Here is an 8,379-nt window from a genome sequence, read left to right as displayed (position 1 = left end):
CTGCAGGTTTCTTGTATGAAACCTGGTGTGACCTTGTCAACATGCAAGCCGCTGAGAGTTCAGGTTTACATGTTGGGATGGGATGGCCTTCATGTAATCTGATAATTTTTTGTTTATTAATCTCTTGTAGGATGCTGTAATGAATTTCTTCCATATATTTATATTAATAGAAACTGGTAGGGGTTTCCCCCTTAGGAAAAACCCAGCATTTCATGCAGTTGTGAATGGCTGCAAGAGCTTTGCATCTATCTAAGAGTTACAGGCAACATCAGAATGATAATAAGGTGGTGAAAATGCATTAAACAGGTATGAGCTTTTAAAGACTGACCTGGTCTTTATTCTACTTCTGCTGCTTGGAACTAATCGCTGAAAATAAATTAGTCATTTTCAGACAAAGATAAATGACCAAACTAGTAGATTTGATGGCAACACATGGTTTCTGGAATAACAATTGGCAATGAGTATCTTCGTTTAGAGAATGAGCTATCGTGCAATCTCCATTTTTTTTAACAAGAGAAAACATGTAGATCACTGCCTTCTGTTCTCTTGCTTCCATATATTCCTTTCTTATTGGTTTTATCGTAGAAAGCAGATGTGGATCCCAGTGTCAAAAAGTTCAGATCCTCAGGCCCTTTTTCATTGTTATTGCATCACCAGTTTCTTCTTTTAATGCTTTCAAGAAAGATATACCGCGGATGTGAGTAAGATCCTTTGTTTCATAGGTGAAATTCATACTCCCTCCGTCTGGAAAAGCTTGTCCCTCAAATGGATGTATCTAGCATATCCCTCAAATGGATGTATCTAGCACTATGCTAGATACATCCATTTGAGGGACAAGCTTTTTCGGGGACGGAGGGAGTACTTAGGTTGATTTACATTATTGTAATCATGTTAATTCATGTATTCTGACTACAAATTTATGGAGATTTCTAACAGCTTTTGTTTACTGTAACATTGTTAGTTCACAATACGTATTTCTACCTCCTCTTTCAACTTCTATGTCCCGCCAAAATCCCCTCTCCCTCAGATTCCACTCCTCTGCATTCCCTATTCTACCATTAGTGGATAGGTAGCCATATATCTTGATAAAGAAAATTGCTTGGAAGGGCGTCATGTCAATCTTGCTTATCAATTATCATTCTCAAAGAAGAATATGCTGCAAGATTGCTGTTGTGATTACTGGTAATAAAGCATGAATAATTGGTGAAAACATATGAATAATTTGATATCAGTCAAACAAAATAACCTATTTGCAGATTTTGCAGAGTGGCACACCAATCCGGATTCAAATAAAAGAAGCACTTACTCGCAAGTTGACTATATACAGTATGGATTCTCAAAAAAAAACTATATACAGTATGGAGAAAATCACAAGTTGAAACTGCAATACCACAGTTGAAACTTTGTTTTGTTGAATAATAGAATATTGAATTTCCCTACGCATAATTGAAGCACCACTGATTGAAGAAATCTGGACCTAAGCTTGAGTTTTGCTCACAAGGTGTCCACTTGCTGATGTAAGCAAAAGATTTGTGATTTGGTAATACCACTGTTGTGCACCACTCTGCTCCCCCTGATCCCTGCCAAGAACGACACACGCACAAATTTAGCCTCTTAAACATTTGAAGTGCAAGTAAATTTGGTTTAGTCGACCTACCTATATTTGCGGAATTTCAACCAGAATAATAAGTATCACCCATATCATTTATTTGCAAAATGGATGTGACAAAACAAATGAATCACTGTTTGTCAAACTGTGGATGGGGGTAGCCACCGTGTAGCCATCCGACAAATATGATAACCAAAGGGCACAGGTTAATCGACTTCTTGTCTTAAGGAAGCCTGATTCTGTTCAGAAACTATAAAAGGTAGACAGGAAGAATTTATCAATCGGTACAGCATAAGGCTAGCGATTGTTGGAAATTCATCCAACATATTTCTTTTTTTTTCGCGAATACGCAAGCTGCGTATCATTTCATTGATAGGTAGAGAGCAAAGAGCATACAGGGTAGCAGGTACAGTACTCGTACACCAAGGAGGGCAAGACTACACCCACACAAGCATCGAGAGAGCGAGGATGCTCAGTCGCAAGTAACAAGAAACGTCTAAGGTGGCTCAAAAATAGAAAACGCTGCCAATCCTCTAGCTCCGGCCAGAGCCCACGTGCGTGCCTCATCGAGGATGGACCGAGTGAGGCGGTCAGAGGAAGGTGCAGCAGCGTCGAAGATGACAGCATTGCGATGCTTCCAGATGCTCCAAGCCATCAGAATACCCAGGGAGGCAACACCTTTGCGCAGAGACGGAGGGGAGGACGCCACAGCCGAACTCCACCATTCGATGAACCGGGACGTAGGGGTCGGGATGTCAACCGTGAGTCTGCATGCAGCAAGTGTGCTATGCCAGACAACGCGGGAGAAGGGGCATCCAGCGAGGAGGTGATCAAATAACGCAAGGCCATTCTGGTGAAGTCTAATTCAGTTGAGTTCAAACCTTCTTATTGGGCAATCTGTTCTATGAATGAACTTCTGATATAACAGAATGATTTTTCCATTTAAAATACAACTAAAATATTAAAATTAAATAACTGATACATTATCTGGTCCATTGCATGAACTTCACCTCTTTTTCCCATAACTCTAGTTATTTTTTGATTCGGTTCGATTGTTTATGCCTTAATTAACCACTATCACAACTATCTGAATGCCACAATGCCCTGGCCCTCACCCCGGATGACAGCTTCTCTAAGGCAATCCTCGCTGCTTACTGTCTCTCGTTGGTTCAGAGAGTTCGTGCTTCTTTCAGGGATTGGTCATCTGTAGGCACGATGATTGCTGACATGAAATTCCTGGCAGCAGAATTTCGTGCTTGCTCTTTTGTCCATGTAAAACGTTTGTTGAATGTACCAGCACATGAACTTGCTCTTAGTCAGATCTACGTGGTGTAATCCCGGATCTTATCTGGGAAAATATGTGTACTGATGCTACTATATGAATAAAGTGCCATCATTCTCCTGATGCTACTATATGAATAAAGTGCCATCATTCTCAAAAAAAGAAACTAGTAAATACTCAGAAATTCAGTATAACAGCACACGCAATACTTCATATAGCACCACCATTATATGAAAAAAAGAATATACGATGTAATTTTGCAATTGTCAGAACCATTTTCATAGAACGTTACTAAAGTGGGTGGAATTCAGCAGACTAATTGAGTTAAATATCATGAAAAGTTGCCGAGTAACATAGATTATGGAATGATGCACGCATATATTTGCTTTGGTAATGTAGACATCATCCCTTTAAGAATAAGGATTGAAATATACATTCATCACGTTCTGGGATATTGCAAGTTCCTTACCACATGCTCCCCCGAATTAATGTAACTTTTGCATCCTGCCTGTGGTTACCAGTGCAAGCAAATACGAATACACGATGGCTTCTATTTTCGTGCTACAGAATTGCGATCTTGTGACCCTCGCGAGACCTCGCGCGCATTGAGGATCGTGAAGAAAAAGAATCAGGCGCATTTCGTCGAACACAACACGCGCGGCAGGGAGCCCGTGCCTGATTCGATCATGTTGTGCGATCGTGGTAAGAGAGTGGGACAGGGAGCGACTAACCTCCGGGATTCATCGGATAGGGTGACAGGTTTCCGTGACCGCTGCTCGCCCTTGCAGTTTCGCCGATCGCCATGGTTGGGGTTGGGGACTTCGCGGAGAGCGCGAACAGAGTTCTGCGAGCACGCCGAACCTTTTTTTCTGAGGGAGGGCCATCGAAGAGCCGAACCTTCGCAACATGGGCCAGCATTAGGCCTATAGCCGAAAGATCATCTGCTTTCATCCAGTCCGCTCAAAAAAGAATCTTCTTTCGCCCAGTGGGTCAGGCACGGCGAGAGCTCCTATTGGACGCCCGCGCGCGTCCAATAGTCGAGCTTTAGCTGAGGCGGGCGCACGAACGGGACGGCCCATTCACAGGGCATTGAGCGAATGTACAAATGTAACGAAAAAAAATTAAAAGGGTAAACATGGGAGTCGAACATCCCAATTCCCGATGGACAGCTGCATTGCTAGCCAGTACAGATGGCGACTGACTGGGTCTAAAGTGCAGCACTAAACATAAAATACTAAGTACAACGGCAATTTTGTTTTATTTCAATTTTTTAATTTTCTTAGAAAAAATGTGAAAAATATTCTTTAAAAAATAAGAATAATATTTGAAAAGCTGAACAAATTTATAATTCAAACAAGATTTTGAAACATTAACAATTTTGGGAAAAAGTGAGCAAACTTTTGAAATTCAGCACATTTATTAAAAAAATATACAATCAACAATTTTAAATATATAGTGACCAATTTTAAACTTTTTTTTGCAAAATACACAATGAACATTTTTTGTGATATATAGATTGAACAATATTTAAATACACTTTCAAAAATTGTGATATACAGTGAACAATATTTGAATACACATTGAACAATTCTTGTGATATACGCTGAAAACTTTAAAATTACACATTGAACATTTATTAAAACATCTTGAACATTTTTATATATGGTGAACATTTTCTTACATATACGATGAACATTTTTCAATACCCGGGTGAACTCCTTGTAAAAATGCACAAAAAATGAAGAAAAGAAAAATCAAAACAGAAAAAAAAATTAAAAAAGGGAAGAAAAATAGATCTGGAACAAGAGAAAAAAACCCTAAAATGTACACTTGTATATAAACACGCAATGAACTTTATGGCAAACCAACATGTGGTTGGATGGTTAGAGAGATAGTGGTATCCCTAGCCCACCAGAGTTCAAGTCCTAACTTGACATTGGTGCTTGCATTATTGCTGGATTTATTTCAGGCTTCAGGCGATGTTCATTCAGTGGAAGGAGACGTTTCCGTCGACCGCGAAGCCCCTGTGGTGAATTCTTAAAAATACAAGATGTTATGCAGGTTTAGTCTCTCGAAGATGCTCATAGTGTTAGAGCGTGCGTGCGTGTGTTTATAGGGGTGAGTGTGTGCTCGTGTATGTGAGAGACTTTGATTATACTGTGTTTAAAAAATAAACTTTGTGTAGTACACGGAAAAAAAGGAAAAATAGGAAAAGGGGGGAAGAAATAGCAAAAACAGGAACAGAAAAAACAAAAAATAATAAAACAAAAAAATGAAGAAACAACGAAGCAACCATGGACCAGCCCAAATTGGGGCTTCGCGAGGCCGAGCTTCAGCGAAGCAACGACGTGCCGCCAGGCGCGCCTATGGCTCACTTAAACCGAAACGTAGGTTGCGCTTGCGTCACGTGCCTCACCAAACAGGCAGGCCCAACGAGGGAGGCTACAGGCCACTACCTCGGTTTTTTTTGTTTCTTCAGGTTTTATGTTTTTTATTTGTTTTTTTTCTGTTTTGCTTCCGAACATTTTTTATACAAGGTTTAACATTTCTTAAATACATGATTAATATGTTTATTTTCAAAGATGTATGTCTGATATCCACTTTTTTCATACATATCTTGTATAAATCATACTAGTTCACATTATTTATAAAGTCACGGACATTTCTATTGAAACGAGTGAACACTTTTTATATACATAAGGAACATTTTTAGATACAAGTTTATCATTTTTTTAAATACACGACTAATATTTTGTTTCAAATATATGTTTTCATGTCTACCTTTCGAATAAACGTTTGTAAAGTTTTTGCGTATACAAAGAACATTTTAAATATATTTTCAAATACATGAATTTTTAAAATAATTTTCCAATTTATTGGAATGTGTCAGTAATTTTTATATACATAGGGTATGTTTGTTGTAATTTTACATTTTTACATAAGGAACATTTTTATACAGGTTTAAAAAATATGATTAATTATTTTCTTAAATATATGATTTTGATATCTACTTTTATTTCATACACATTTGTAAATATTTTGTACAAATTACTTAGGTATTTAATGCGTGAACATTTCATAAAATGATTCAAAAAAATTATGCTATCAACGTTTTTGTACTTTGCCTAACATGTTCTATAATTCATGATTAATTTTTGAAAAATATCTTTATGTTTTGAAATATATGTATTTACAATATTTTCGAAAATAGGAATGGAAAAAAAAGGGGAATGGACGAACTAACATAGAACATACCTGAGTCAGCCCATGTATAGCGAATGCTTGAAACGAGTGCATGTACCGTCTCGCGTATAGCAACACATTTAGTCGCTCCCCATAGGGATTTCTAATGTGTCTCGCATCTGGAGCCTTACTCACTGTTTGTCGCCCAGTCACCTTTAGTAGCGGTTTTGCATCGGGTTTTTCTTGAGGTTTTCTTCTCTTTTTGTTTCTCTTTTTCGTCAGATTTCTTTGTTTCTTTCCGGTTCTTCTTTTTTCTATCTATGGTTTTCATCATTTTTTGTTTTCTTTGAAATTTTTTCCTTTCCTTTTCTTTCTTTCAAAAGATATATACATTTTCACACGAATTTATATTTTTTGTATACCCAACGAACATTTTACAAATACATAATTTAACATTTTTTACAAATATATTTTTTGATATCACTTTTGTACACTTTGTATATTTTTATACGTTATATATTTTTAAATAGATGATCTAACATTTTTTAAATATTTTTTATGAAGATTTTTCGAAAACATGTTAAACATTTTTCAAATGCACGTTGGTTTTTTGTATGACACAAAACCTTTTTCTGGAACTATGCAACATTTTTTAAAATGCCAAAAACATTTTATTTGAATGCATGAACATTCATTTTTGAATTATATGAAAATGTTGTTAATTTTTTATAGCATTTTTAAAATATCATGTTTATTTTTAAAATACGTAATATTCTTTAATTTATTTTTTATAAAAAGTGAGCGAACATTGTTTTCACTTTTTTTAATGTGCGATAAATCCATCGAAAAGTAAGTAACTATTCATAATATATATATATTTAGTATTTTTCAAAAAAATATAGTGAGGCCACCTGGTTACCAGGCCAATATAGTATCGGCTCCCTTCAGGTGACGCTGCTCTCTGCATGGCAGTAAGCGGTGTATAGGCACGCCCGGTCGGCCGAGTTGCAACTGATATGTATCACCCGATGCGAGCATTAGGGTCCCGATCAATTAGGGTTCCAAGCTGCAACTGATATGTTTTACTTTTTTAATTTCTTTTTTTATGTTTTCTAAATTTTCCTATTTTCCACTTTTTTAATGTGGCAAATTTAACAATTTTGAAAATCTTCATCTTTTAAAAAAATGTTTGTGGTTTACAAAAATTGTGTAATTTTAAAATAGTTTGATATTTCAATTTTTTATAGTTTCAAGAAACGTTTACAAATTTCATAAATTGGTCATGATTTTCAAATGTTCAAGCTATTTCAAAAATTGTTTATGAGCATTTTTGTGAATTTGCGTCAAACTTTTGCATCTCATGAACTTATTTCGCAAACATTTTTAAAAGTCATGACTATTTGTTTGTATTCATGCCAATATTTTGTCAACATTGAAGTTTTTTAGGTTCATGAATATTTTGCAAATTTCATGCACATTTTTGAGTTCTCAAACATTTTTTGAACTTACAAATATTCTTTTGTATTCGTAAACTTTTTTTGAATTCACAAGCATTTTTGAGTTCATGAACATTCTTTGAATTTGTGAACTTTTTTTAATAGATGGGAACATTTTTTTGAATTCACAACCTTTTGTTTTTGTATTCGCATTTTTTAAATTATTAAATTGACCAAATTGAGAAAAAAAAAATATGCACGCCAGCTGGTTGGACCACACCCATCTCATGCGGCTCCGTATGTTTTTTGCCTTTTGATTTGCATTTTAGTTAAGTATGAACTCCACTGGCCCTTTTGGATGGCATTTAGTTTCTCTATGTCGGATCGCCCTATCTATGTCCGATTGCTATGCTTATATGTTCTGTGAGATGATCTACGTAGTTTGCATGGGTTTGTATGAATTTGGATGCAGACATATAGAAGACGTGGTTGTGGAGTGGGACAAATGAAATCTGCCCGGTCACTTCCAGCAGGCCGCGTCCATGAACATATAGGGTATCAAATTAGAGAGGTTGTAGATGCTCTGAAAGTAGTAATATAGACTAATGTTATATAGATGATACTAGTCTAAAGGAGACTCCAACAGGCCGACACAAGCAGACAGGAAATGCGTTTGTGTTTTGTTCATTTGAGTGACCAGGCAGACACCAAAAGTCCGCCCGTGTCCGCCAGCCTGCATTTTATAGGACAAATGTTTACTACCACCAGTACTACTTACCACTGCTTGTGTTTTGTATATGTTGTATGTAGTATTTATCAAATTAAAAGTATGTACATATAGTATGTAGTATATAAAAATATTTAGGTAG

General features: G+C 36.4%; 1 long non-coding RNA gene across 1 annotated transcript; it reads right to left on the bottom strand.

The window, feature by feature from the left end:
• Positions 1-1,170: 1,170 nt before the first annotated feature.
• Positions 1,171-3,774, bottom strand: LOC119327359. The gene is made up of 2 exons (XR_005158470.1): positions 3,623-3,774; positions 1,171-1,580 (listed from the first exon to the last, which is right to left on the bottom strand). It is a non-coding gene; the product is annotated as an uncharacterized LOC119327359 (long non-coding RNA).
• Positions 3,775-8,379: the final 4,605 nt, after the last annotated feature.

Source organism: Triticum dicoccoides, chromosome 7A (genome assembly GCF_002162155.2).
Source record: "Triticum dicoccoides isolate Atlit2015 ecotype Zavitan chromosome 7A, WEW_v2.0, whole genome shotgun sequence".
NCBI lineage: Eukaryota > Viridiplantae > Streptophyta > Magnoliopsida > Poales > Poaceae > Triticum > Triticum dicoccoides.
The sequence above is the reverse complement of the archived record's forward strand: the minus strand, read 5'-3'. Positions and strand labels throughout refer to the sequence as shown.